The 11,906-nt window shown below is 35.1% G+C and overlaps 1 long non-coding RNA gene and 1 other non-coding gene across 2 annotated transcripts; both read left to right on the top strand.

Annotated features, from left to right (window-relative positions):
• Positions 1–4,226: 4,226 nt before the first annotated feature.
• TRNAR-UCG (transfer RNA arginine (anticodon UCG)) lies at positions 4,227–4,300 on the top strand. Its single transcript has one exon. It is a non-coding gene; the product is annotated as a tRNA-Arg (tRNA).
• Positions 4,301–9,928: 5,628 nt separating this feature from the next.
• On the top strand, positions 9,929–11,549 carry LOC147785977 (uncharacterized). Its single transcript, XR_015414969.1, has 2 exons — positions 9,929–10,148; positions 11,353–11,549. It is a non-coding gene; the product is annotated as an uncharacterized LOC147785977 (long non-coding RNA).
• The last annotated feature ends 357 nt before the right edge of the window (positions 11,550–11,906 follow it).

Raw genomic sequence — 11,906 nt, 5'->3', positions numbered from 1 at the left:
TATTTAGTTTAAAGTTTTTATTGAATATATTAGATATATTAAATATAAATAGACAAAATAATAATAATAAACATAAAAGCAAAAAATATATTTATTGTATCACACTTCCATTCTTGGCTGAGAATCTCCCGATTATACCCCGACCATAACTCCGCATCATTTTTCAACATAAATGATGCACATGTCACCTTTTGATCATCGAGACAGTTCATTAATAAGAATATTGTCTTAATTGATGATTGCCACAATTGTGTCTTTGTTGGGTCTCGTGAGGCACCATTAAAGGTACGAGGATCTATCCCTTGAAATCCTGCATACAACACTTCTCGCAATGACTGCGTATTGTTGGTCTGCAGGGTGGTCACCACCATTTGCATCCGAACCTAGAATGATTCCCACATTATGGTAGTCATGGGGTCCATTCTAAGTGTCGGTGCCACTAGGGGTGGCACTGCTGTGTCGGTTTGAGTTACTGATCCTTCACGAGATGGACTCCCTCTACCTCTACCCCATCATCTAACAAGGGGTCATCTTCTTCCCCTACACCCTCTTCCACGTCCTCTAGGTGACATGATCTATAATCAATACGTAATTACTCTTAAGTGAGGATCTCTCGGTACAAAAAATATGTCATACACTATATCATTATAAACACACAACTGATTCAACAATAGCACACTTGACAATAACATTCAATATCTTTTTTTATTATTTTACGTATGACGTACTTTATGGCGACGGAGCATCAGCGGTGGAACCATGGAACGTACTAAAACTACGTCGTATGCTAGTCAACAAAATCTGTAACCTAGAGCTTTGATACCAATTGTAATGACCCTATTTTTCTACTAAAATAGAGTCGCTACGATATGAGTGACATGACCTGACCTTTTTTTGCAAAAACATTCATTTAAATAATTCATAACACACTAGATGACTTTCACCCATTCTCATATATGGTAAGTAGATGAGTAGTTTCCTTTAGTGTTGATTTTGAGATTTGAACAATGGGGCCCACCCTTCTTAAGTGCTCAAGAGGGACTTAGTTTATGATTGAATCTTAGACAAATGGTTTATTAGAGAATTAGGGGCATTAAGGTGAAAGATATAATTAGGGGGTATAACAAACTTCTGACTCAGTTGTAATTACCAAAAAATTGTGAATGATTGACTTGCTTGTAATGATTATATCAATTGACACAACTTGTTCTACCGTGCATAAAAGTGCAACTCTAAATATATAGTTAACAATGAAAATTAATTAATTAAGACCTTAGTTTAGTTAAAAAAGAATTTGAAGGGTACAAATTAAAATTTAATCTAAGAAAATAGATCTAATTTGAAGGGTTGGAATAAATATTTAATATGTTAAATAAATACAAATAGAGAAAAATATATTTAATTTGAAGTGTTTATTTAATATATTAGATATATCAAATATAAAAAATAAAAAATAAAAAAACTTAATCTGAACAGTTCACATTTATATTTAATACATTAACTAGATTAAACATAAAAGCTAAAAGTAGGTTTATTGTATCACACTTCCATCTTGGCTGAGAATCCCCCGGTTATTCCCCCGACTATTAACTCTGCATCATTTTTTAGTATAAACGATGCACAAGTCACCTATTGATCATCCGGACAGTTCATTTATAACAACTCAAAATTTTCTACTTAAATTAAGGTCGCGACTGTATACATATCATAAATATTGAATGCGGAAATACTTCATTTAAACTTTCATGAATCATAACCTTCAGCTTAAAACACAGTCATCGACTTACGTGTTTCGAAAACACCTTTAAAAACAACACAATAAAAGGCTAAATAAAATCAATGAACGTTTAAATTAAAAACATCCTATCCTAGTCTAAGTCTAAGAAAATAAATACGACTACTCTATGCATGTGTCATATTCTCCAGTTGCGATGCCGTCGTCAGCCGTACAGGAATGCCTTGTCTTAATCTGAAATAAAGGTAGCATGTGGGTTGAGTATTTTAAGAAATACCCAGTAAGTGACCCTACTATTAGGGATTAAATGCAAGAACATGCGAATGCAATGACGGGACCTATCATTTAAATCCATTTTCCGACGGTACTGTCCTAACGGGTAATTTGGATGTGTATCATATACTCTACACATAGCCCATACGTTCAAGTATGGACTCACCAGTCAGTTCGCACACCGTTGGGCCACCTTCCTTGTGAGGCGAGCATACTCCGGAAGCTCCTTAGGCTAGACACCCGTTAGAACTAGTAACCGTCACGACAACATTAGGTTAACCATAATGATCGTACCCCTACCTGACCGTCGCAGCATTATGATAAACATAATGATCATTTTCCTGCTTGGTCATCGAAGCATTATGATAACCATAATAATCGTATTCCTGCCTCATAACGTATTCGTCCGTACTATCGTGAAGGGTAAAGGGTATACCCCAATGCATGAGAACACAATAATGCATGAAGTCCCAACATTTTTTCATTTTCATTATCATTTAATACAACCCCACTAGCGTTCCGTACATCCCATATCATTTTTCATATCACTTATCATATCTTTCATGCATACGCTGGGGTTGTATTTCATGCTAGTTCGTCGTTTGGCATGCCAATCATATCATATCATTCAAATTACATAAGTGTGTCACAATCATAACATTTCGTGCTTCCAAGCATAATAATTTTCATCATATACGTATCATGCCATAACATATCGCACCACAATATTCTTATCATAAACATGTCAATTTTATCACATATCTTACCATAACATATTTCATATCGTCTTTATATCATATCACAATATATATACATCAATGATTCACATGTCGCATCATAATCATATCATATCGTAAACACTTTGTGGTTATATCGTTCCCTAACTTATCATAGCCTTAACATTCTTATACCTATCACAGTCATGTCGTTACATAAACGTACCCTGACGTTATCGTTCTATCAATCTATCATAATCCTATCTCTTTCTACACATAACCTAACTATATTCTTTTATCAACCACTCATATCCATAGTACTTCAAGATGTAACCTAACCTTCACGTTTCATGAACAAATCTTACTTCTATCGATTCACAAATAATGCACACATATCAGTATATATGACACGTGCAGAACCACGGGCATGTGTCAACATCAAATATAACCATGTCAATAGTAAGGTCACTTACCTCGTTAGCTTAAGTTGTTGTCACGAATATATCCTTAATGAAAGTTCGATTATGTCCCTTGAAATCCAAGTCAACCTATGTGAGCTCATGACATCAGTTTCAAGTTTGAACCCAATAAAATTATTTTTATAATTTAGATTGGTCCATTGTTAAAAGTAAATGTTACGTACCTAATAATTGTATTTTTTTTTATTAAAAATCTTATTTTCTATGATTTTGTATAAAACAATTGATAGAGTTATTTCAAGTTATTTTGGGTATGTATTTACTTTCCTTTCTATATTTAGTTTAAGTTTTTTAATACTGGAATTTTCCTTCTTTTTTGTGTGAAAAATTCATTTAAATAATTCATAACACTATGCCATGGACTTAAAAATTCGCAATAAAACCTTAAAAAAAATAACGATAAATAAACAACGTGAAATTTATATAAAACAAAAAAAGAATAAAACAATGTCCTAATCTAACTTAAGGACTACAAAATAAATAAAATGCAACTTATCGTAACACAAGTTCCATGGTCTTTAATGTGACGAGTGGGCCGTGTGTAGGAACCCCTGTACTCAATAAGTGGCCCGACTATTGGCGTTATGAAATGAAGTCACATGAAATGTAGTCATCAACTGTACAAGAGTTCATTTCATTCTCTTGAAGGCTTTCTAGTTCAGGCTAAATTAGATGTGTAATACTTCTCTACACATGGCCCACACCTACGAACGTGGGCCCACTAGGTAGGCTCGCACGCTCCCTAGGCCTACTGGTCTGGCTAGCACTCGCTGAGGGTTGTTGCTGGACACCCGTAGGGAATAATGATTGTCGTAGCATTATGGCGAATAAGATGATCACAATCAATCTCATGAAGTACGCGTTCGTGCTCATCATAATGGGGCAGTATCTCGATACACATGAACACACAATTATGCATCAGGTCCCCATACTTTCCATTACGGTATGATAAGTAGGAATTCAAACATAAAAGTATTAAAAATATATATTTATATTAATGTATTTGCATAAACTTTAAAAAATGATTGCATAGCGCAGTGGATTAGCGCGTTTGACTTCGGAACAGAAGGTCGTGGGTTTGACTCCCATTGTAGTCAACATAAAACTACATTATAGTCACTTACGTGACTCATCCACTCACTCTAACTTGCAATTACGGGACCTATCATCATAACGTACTAGGACCTAAGCCTCCTTTCATTCTCTAGTAGCTCTTAGTGCCCCGGACACCCGTTAAGGGGGGTACAAGGTCACAACATTTTTTTCGTTTTTATTATTGTTTAATACAATCCCTCTAGCGAACATATCATATCATTTTTCATATCATTTCTCATATCGTTTTATTTACGAATCTTTTTTCATTTTTATTATTGTTTAATACAATCCCTCTAGCGAACATATCATATCATTTTTCATATCATTTCTCATATCGTTTTATTTACGAATCTTTTTTCGTTTTTATTATTGTTTAATACAATCCCTCTAGCGAACATATCATATCATTTTTCATATCATTTCTCATATCGTTTTATTTACGAATCTGAGTCATACCGTTATAGGAACGTATAGCATCCTAACCATATCGTTTTATTTACGAATCTGAGTCATACCGTTATAGGAACGTATCCTAACCATATCGTTCTATCATTCTATCATAATCATATCCTTTTCTATACATAACCTAACCATATGCTATGTCAATCATATCTTAGTCATATCGTTCCATTACGTTTATCGCATCCTTCTCGAATCCTATCTCACACATATCATTGATTATGTCAATCATATCTTAGTCATATCGTTCCATTACGTTTATCGCATCCTTCTCGTATCCTATCTCACACATATCATTGAACACATGATGATGTAAGAGTTATCATATCATTCACGTATCATAACATATACATAACATATCATAGTCATATCGATTTATAAACAATTCACACATATGAAGTTTATGACACATGCAAAACCACAGGGCACGTGTCAGCATCAAATATAATCATGCCGATAATAAGGCCACTTACCTGATTAGCTTAAGTTGTTGTCACTAATTTAAAGTTCAATTCTATCCTTTGAAATCCAAGTCAACTTATGTGAGCCCATGAAATCAGTTTTAAATTCGAACTTTTACAAAATTATTCCTTTAATTTATAATGATTATGTTAGATTTCATGTGAACATTAGAATATTTGCATGAATAAAAGTCGGAGATATTTAAAGTTCAATTTTTTTTTTGCTGGGTTTAGTTCTTTTCACCCTATCTCCATTTTTCTTTTTATATTTAATTTTAAATTCTATTTATTGAATCTTTCCTCTTTTTTCTATTAGTATTGGTCTGTATTTTATTTTTTTCCTCGGAGTTATTTTCTTTTCTCCCAGTATTTAATTTTAATTTTTAATTCTTTTGTTTTATGTGAAGCTCTTTTCCCTAAATCTCCATTTTTTTATATTTAGTTTTAATTTTTAATTGTTTTATCGTAGAGTTTTTTTTCCACCAAATCTTTGTCTTTATTTTCTTCTCTCTCCATATTTAGTTTTAGTTTTTAATTCTATTAATTGAATCTTATCTCTGTATTTAGTTTTAGTGTTTAGTTCTATCCACTGAATCTTCTTTACTTCTAAATCTGACTTCTTTTTTTCGTTTAATTTTGTTTAGCCGTTTAATTCTGTTGGATGAGAGTCCCACAGCTAGTTTAAGGAATGATTATCGGTTTATAATCAAAGAATACTATCTCCATTCGTATGAGGCCTTTTGGGAAAGCTCGAAGCAAAGCTTATGCTCAGAGTGGACAATATCATACCATTGTGGAGAGTCGTGTTCATCTAACATGGTATCAGAGCCATTTTATTCTCTCTCTAGCATAACTGATAGTTGGTGGTGATCATCTATCATGGTATCAAAGCCATTTTATTCTCTCTCTAGCATAACTGATAGTTGGAGTAGGGGCTATTTTTATATTCATTCTCTAGCTTTGTATGTGAATCTTTTCTGATCTATTTTTTTATTCTCTCTAGCATAACGGGTAGTTAGAGTAGGGGTTGAAGAGTGATATTTGAGGAAGGAGTCCTAAGATATCAGTGAAGGAAGGGATGGGTTAATTATTTATTTATTTCTTTATTATTGTTATAATTATTATTTTTTGTAAGTTGTTACAATTAAACAGTTGGACCTATTGCTCAAATAACATTGAAAGCCTTCAAATATTGCACAATTAATTCTAGAATTGAAGAGAAAATTGAATTGTATTATATTCATATTAGGAAATGTCCATAAACAAGAGACTTCAAAACAAAATTGAAGAGAAAAGTGATTTAAGAGTATTTTTGAATTTTTTTTTTTTAAATTATGAGTATTAACAAAACGTTTGAAAGTTGAATTGTATTTTCAAACAAGATATTAACTGTTTCATCTCACTAACAATAAACTTATTTTTTATTTTTATTTATTTATTTATTATTATTATTATTTTTAAAGAATATTGATCAAACATTTCAAGGTTCTAAGGATATTTTGTTTAAACACTAAAATTTATAATTATTAGCTATTCTTTTGATCATGGACATTATGGACATCTAATTGTTGTGGTGTAGTGGTTATCACTTGTTAATTCTACAAAATCTTTTTTTGGAATCCCATTCTAACTAAAATGGTTCGCTATACCAAATTTCTATGACATTGATGCCGATGGGAAACATTTTTGTTCATCCAAGACTCATACTCTGAGAAATTTGTGTAACGCTCACTATATAGAACTTTAAGTTCGATTAAGAGTTTGTCCAATTACTCCCTTTAGAATTTATTTAGACCATTACAAACTAGTTTAAAAACCTTCTCGAAGATCTAGTTCATTAAATTATACAAGTTGTGGATATTAATGAGTTAAAAGACCTCACAGTCACTCATAACTACCACATTGAAACTTAAAAGAAAATCTTTGAAACATTATCTTTCTTCAACTCCTATACTTAAGAGAACTTTCTTCAACTCTTATCTCTTGACTTTTGTTACCTTAATTTGTTCCTTATATTTAATAAATAAATGCACGAGGCTTCATGCATTCCCCGTGACATAGTCTTAATATTTGCATCCAAAGCTTCATGTGTTCGGTGGGATACAATTTACATACCTATGTCCAAGGATTCACGGGTTCCTTGTGACATAGTTGAAGTACCTACACCTAGGTGTTCATAGTTTCCTACGACGTATTCATTGTCGTAAGACCATATTGCACTACTCATCGGGAGGTCTTTAAAATATCTCGGGTTCTCGTTCAAGAGTTTTTTTGTTAAGTCTTGAAATACAACTAAAGCAAAATTCTTAACAAGTACACCCTAATCCATATGAGTCATAAATATTTTTCTACATGCATAAATCTTTCATATGTATCTTGTCACTTAGTACTCATAAAAACCTTGATTCCTTAACAAGTGTCTTGAGGGGTAGTTACATACTTTTTCTCTTAGCTCATATCCCTAAGTTGTTATAATCTCCTTAAAATCTTTCATACTTACCCTTATATTGTAAAGGAGTCTCATAAATTTTCGTAGTATTTTGAGTATTTAAGATCTTGAAAACATCTTAGAATTCTTATAGGGATAGTTTGGTTATTTACCACTGCAAATCTTGGTTTAAATCCTCAACATATTTTAATGGCCTTGTAACATAAGTCTCATTCAATTAAATGTCATTTAGGGGTCACTTTGCTCCTAAGCCAGCTATATATAATTATAGGGGAATTTTAGTCATTTTACACGTACCCTTGGTTTAGCCTTTTATCATAATCTAATTATTATCAAATTTCATACATAACCTTATCATATCATATTGAGTCTTCTCCTAAAATTTCATGAAAAATAGAATCCATTTAGTATGATTGTGGTTTAGGCACATCAATTTCAACCTCAATTTAGTATTGGAGAACTTAAATACTTACCTCAACCTCAATTTCAATTTTCTCACTTTCTTCTAGATGACTTGCTTTCTTCGGACAACAAGATAAATAGTTTAATCAGTTTCCTTAATTACATTGTCCTCCTAGTTTAATCCATGTTTATAAATATTTATAAAACTTTGACCATAATTATAATATCTCATCCACAATGTGGCTCGATTGTAACTTTAAAAATTTTCAATTAGTGTTAGGCAGGGTGGTTTTCTACATCTCACGACTTCCTGAGCTTAGCTCACATTAAAGTCATTTATGTCATTCATAAATGAGTTTAGGTATACAATGTTTCAACTTTTACTGTGTTAGCTCTTTTTTTTTTTTTTTTTTTTTTTCACACCGATACTTAAATTATATATTTACATACTTCATAGTCAAATTTCCTTTCGACACTACCACTTTTAATATCTGTAGCAGACTATAAGATGCTGTCATCTCTCAAGTTTTCTTGGTTGTTTTCATTTGAATATATTTAATCGTCAGTATACGTTGATACATTTTTCTCATCTCTATGGTCATAACACTGCGTATTTTAACTATGTTCAAGACATCTGACATAAAATACTAAACTCTAGCTCCCCATTCATGGTACAAACCTTACTAATCTAAACACTGTCAATATATTAATTAACATTCATATTCCATGATGGGTAAATCATACCAATTATGTATTAAAATAAACATATAACTAAGTCAAGAATAATACAGTCAATGGTGTCAAAATTTAATTAGGAGTTATAGTTGATAATGACCAAGCAGTAACAACATATGAAATCAACAACATTTCCTTTTCTTATCTTATCCATGACATACTTTGTAATACCCGAATTTTTAGATGAATAAATAAATAAAATAAAAATAACAACATAGGGGCAAAATGGTCATTTTGCCCCTACTCTTATCCAAGGGGTCTAGTTGTTTGGGCTCCAAGAAGAAAGAGAGAGAAAAGAAAAGAAAAAGAGAGGGAATGGAGAAAGGAGAAGAAGTTAGGGTTTGGGAGAGAGGAAGAACAGAGATGACAAATCGCCATAGGAGATCGGATCAGAACCGACGCCAGAGAACCGAGTCCCCAATCTAAACCATCAAATAGCTCAAGGCAAGGTGCTCTCACGAATCGCACCTTCCTATTTCGACAAAACGTTCAAGAACTTCAGGTTAGTCCACGAGTATCTACATTGAGAAGTCATCAAGATTTTCGTGTGCTAGCAACGTTTTATGTTGATCCTTGGACTCTTACCCTCGACAGCGCTATCTGGTTAAGTTCTGGAGTGGAGGCGGCCAAGATCGGCGTTCGAATCGGAGTTTAAAGATAACGTGATTTTCGGTAAGAACTCGTGTTTTTCTCCGAATTTGAACTCAAATAATAAGATCTGTGACCATCAGAAAAATTTAAGGAAATTCTTTCGAAGGAGTAGAATATGAGATCTACAACTTTCGTGAAGAAACTTTGTTGATATGGATTACGGATTGAAAGATAAGAAAATCGGAAGAAAATGGATCGAAAACGCAAAACTCACGGTTTCTGGAAAATTTGGAAAAAAATGCAGGAGAGAGAAGGCATCGCCGCCATGCGTCAGCCGCCGTACGGAGGAGCGCAGTAGGACCGACGACCGACACGTGGCGACCGCGGGCTGGAGAAATTCATCAGGCGTGCGCAACCGGGTTGGCCCGAATCCGAACCGGCGCTCCGCACGCGAACCGAACCGCCCGAGACCGCTCCGACCTATCCGAACCGACCCGTGACTGCACAGAAAGAAGCGCGTGGACACGCGCGCGTAGAAAGCCGCGCGTAAAACACCCTCCAGAGCGCGTGCAGGCGCGTGTAAGCGCGTGGGTGATCTTTTTCCCTCCGTTCGACCTCCGTTTGCTTGTTTTGCGCCCCGATTTCAACTCTGATCCTATTTTTATGTGAATTAGGACCTATCAAGGAAATTCCAGAATTTTTGGAATCTTTTCCGGCAAATAATTCGAGCTTGGGAAGGCACGCGTCAACCAAGTAAGTAGCCATTTGGATTCCCACGAGCAGTACTTGTAGGAACCGCTAGGAACAAGCATGCATGCTACCACCTATGAAATTAGCTAGCCGGACTTAGCGTGTTATTATAGAAACTGCGAATATAAGATGATTATGGAAAGCTAGATACAAAATGTGTATTAAATCTGTTTTGGTTGAGACTCTGATAATGTATGTATGCATGAGGAGGTTGGGAAACTTGTGAAATCTGCGCTCCGGGTAAAGATGGACGTTATCTTCCCGTTGAGCATGTTTGATAATTTTGCATGAACTGCTGCGTGTAAACTCTATTGTATGATGATTGCTTATATTATCTTTCTTGATGAATAGGAAGAAACTATGAGCTTAGATTAGGACGCTTATGGCTAAGTAGGCTAGATGAGACCCTAGATTGGGGGACCTCTAGAATACCGTGCAATTAGACCCGCGAAATGATTACCGGCGGAACCAGAACCCAGAATTTCAAACCCGATAGGTTTGTGACACCAGGCACGAGAATCCTAGAGAAACACGAATCTAAGTCTAAGGCACCAAGTTCCACCCTAGAAAGAATAATAGGTCACCACGGTAACTTAGGTAGCCCGTTAGAGTTGAGCAGTGAAGATAGTGTCATCAGAACCTCCACTTCCCTCTCTCCTCCGATACCATACCGTCGAGACAGAGCTCCGGTACGGTGATCGTTGAGCTTTGCAGATCCGGATAGGGAAGTGTGACAGGTGCCCAGACCTAGTGGTGATAGCTAAGGGGTCTTCTGAACAGGACTCCTGGGCCGTAGAAACCCGTCCCTAAGCGGGGGACGTGGAGCCACTTAGGATGACTCAGTAGGTGACCGGCACATAGGGGGTCGCACCCCGTTTTGTGGATGTATGGTCCCGTGTGAGGGTCGTCAGTTAACCTCCACGGATGATGTTCAGAGAGAGAGTCACGTATTTAGATCCAGCCATACGATCCCCTCAGATTTGCTTATGAGGTCGCGCCTCACCTCAGGACACTGATCATTTCACTGCATAAGATGGGCAAGCCTTTTATGATACAGAAAGGAGAGTTGTAGCTTAGATCACTCTCCTTAGAAACCCGAGAAAGATCGTGGTTACCTACCAAGATAAGGATGCGAAAAGAGCCTACAAGTAGGCTGCTTACTGAGTATATTTTTATACTCACCCCTTTCTCCCCTTTTTTTTTTCAGGTACCACTCGATACGGGGAGGTGTTCGAGAGCTGTGCGGTCACAGAGGGGTGTCGTTCCGGAGCGTCAGTCCTTGGTCGGTCTTTTAGAGTCCTTTGTTCGTTTTCATATTTAGAGTCTTTTGTAATTTTCTTCATAATTGTATTTTCCATTTGAAATATTTGATTTTAATTTTGTATTTCATTTTTACATTTGCAATTTTCTTTGTAATATTTTCGAAACAAATCTTCTTTCTCTTTTGTTTTAATTGAATGGTAATTTTATCCTTTTACTTTGCTTTTCTTTTCTTTTATTTTCTTTTTGTTTGTTTTCGATTTCGTCCTTTTAGTCACGAGTTCGATTCTTCGAAGCCTCGAAAATCGGGTCGTGACATACTTGATGATGATCGGGGAGCATAAGATGTGGGACCATGGAACATGTCAAGCCTATCTCCTAGGCTAGTCTACAGAATCTATAACCTAGAACTCTGATACCAACTGTAACAACCCTAGATTTCTACTAACCTAAAGTCGCTATCGTCATCACAACATACTCTCTTATGCGGAAATAAATCTT

This window comes from Cucurbita pepo, unplaced genomic scaffold, assembly GCF_057944985.1.
Source record: "Cucurbita pepo subsp. pepo isolate OVF unplaced genomic scaffold, ASM5794498v1 scafford_8, whole genome shotgun sequence".
In the NCBI taxonomy this organism is placed as follows: Eukaryota; Viridiplantae; Streptophyta; class Magnoliopsida; order Cucurbitales; family Cucurbitaceae; genus Cucurbita; species Cucurbita pepo.
The sequence above is the reverse complement of the archived record's forward strand: the minus strand, read 5'-3'. Positions and strand labels throughout refer to the sequence as shown.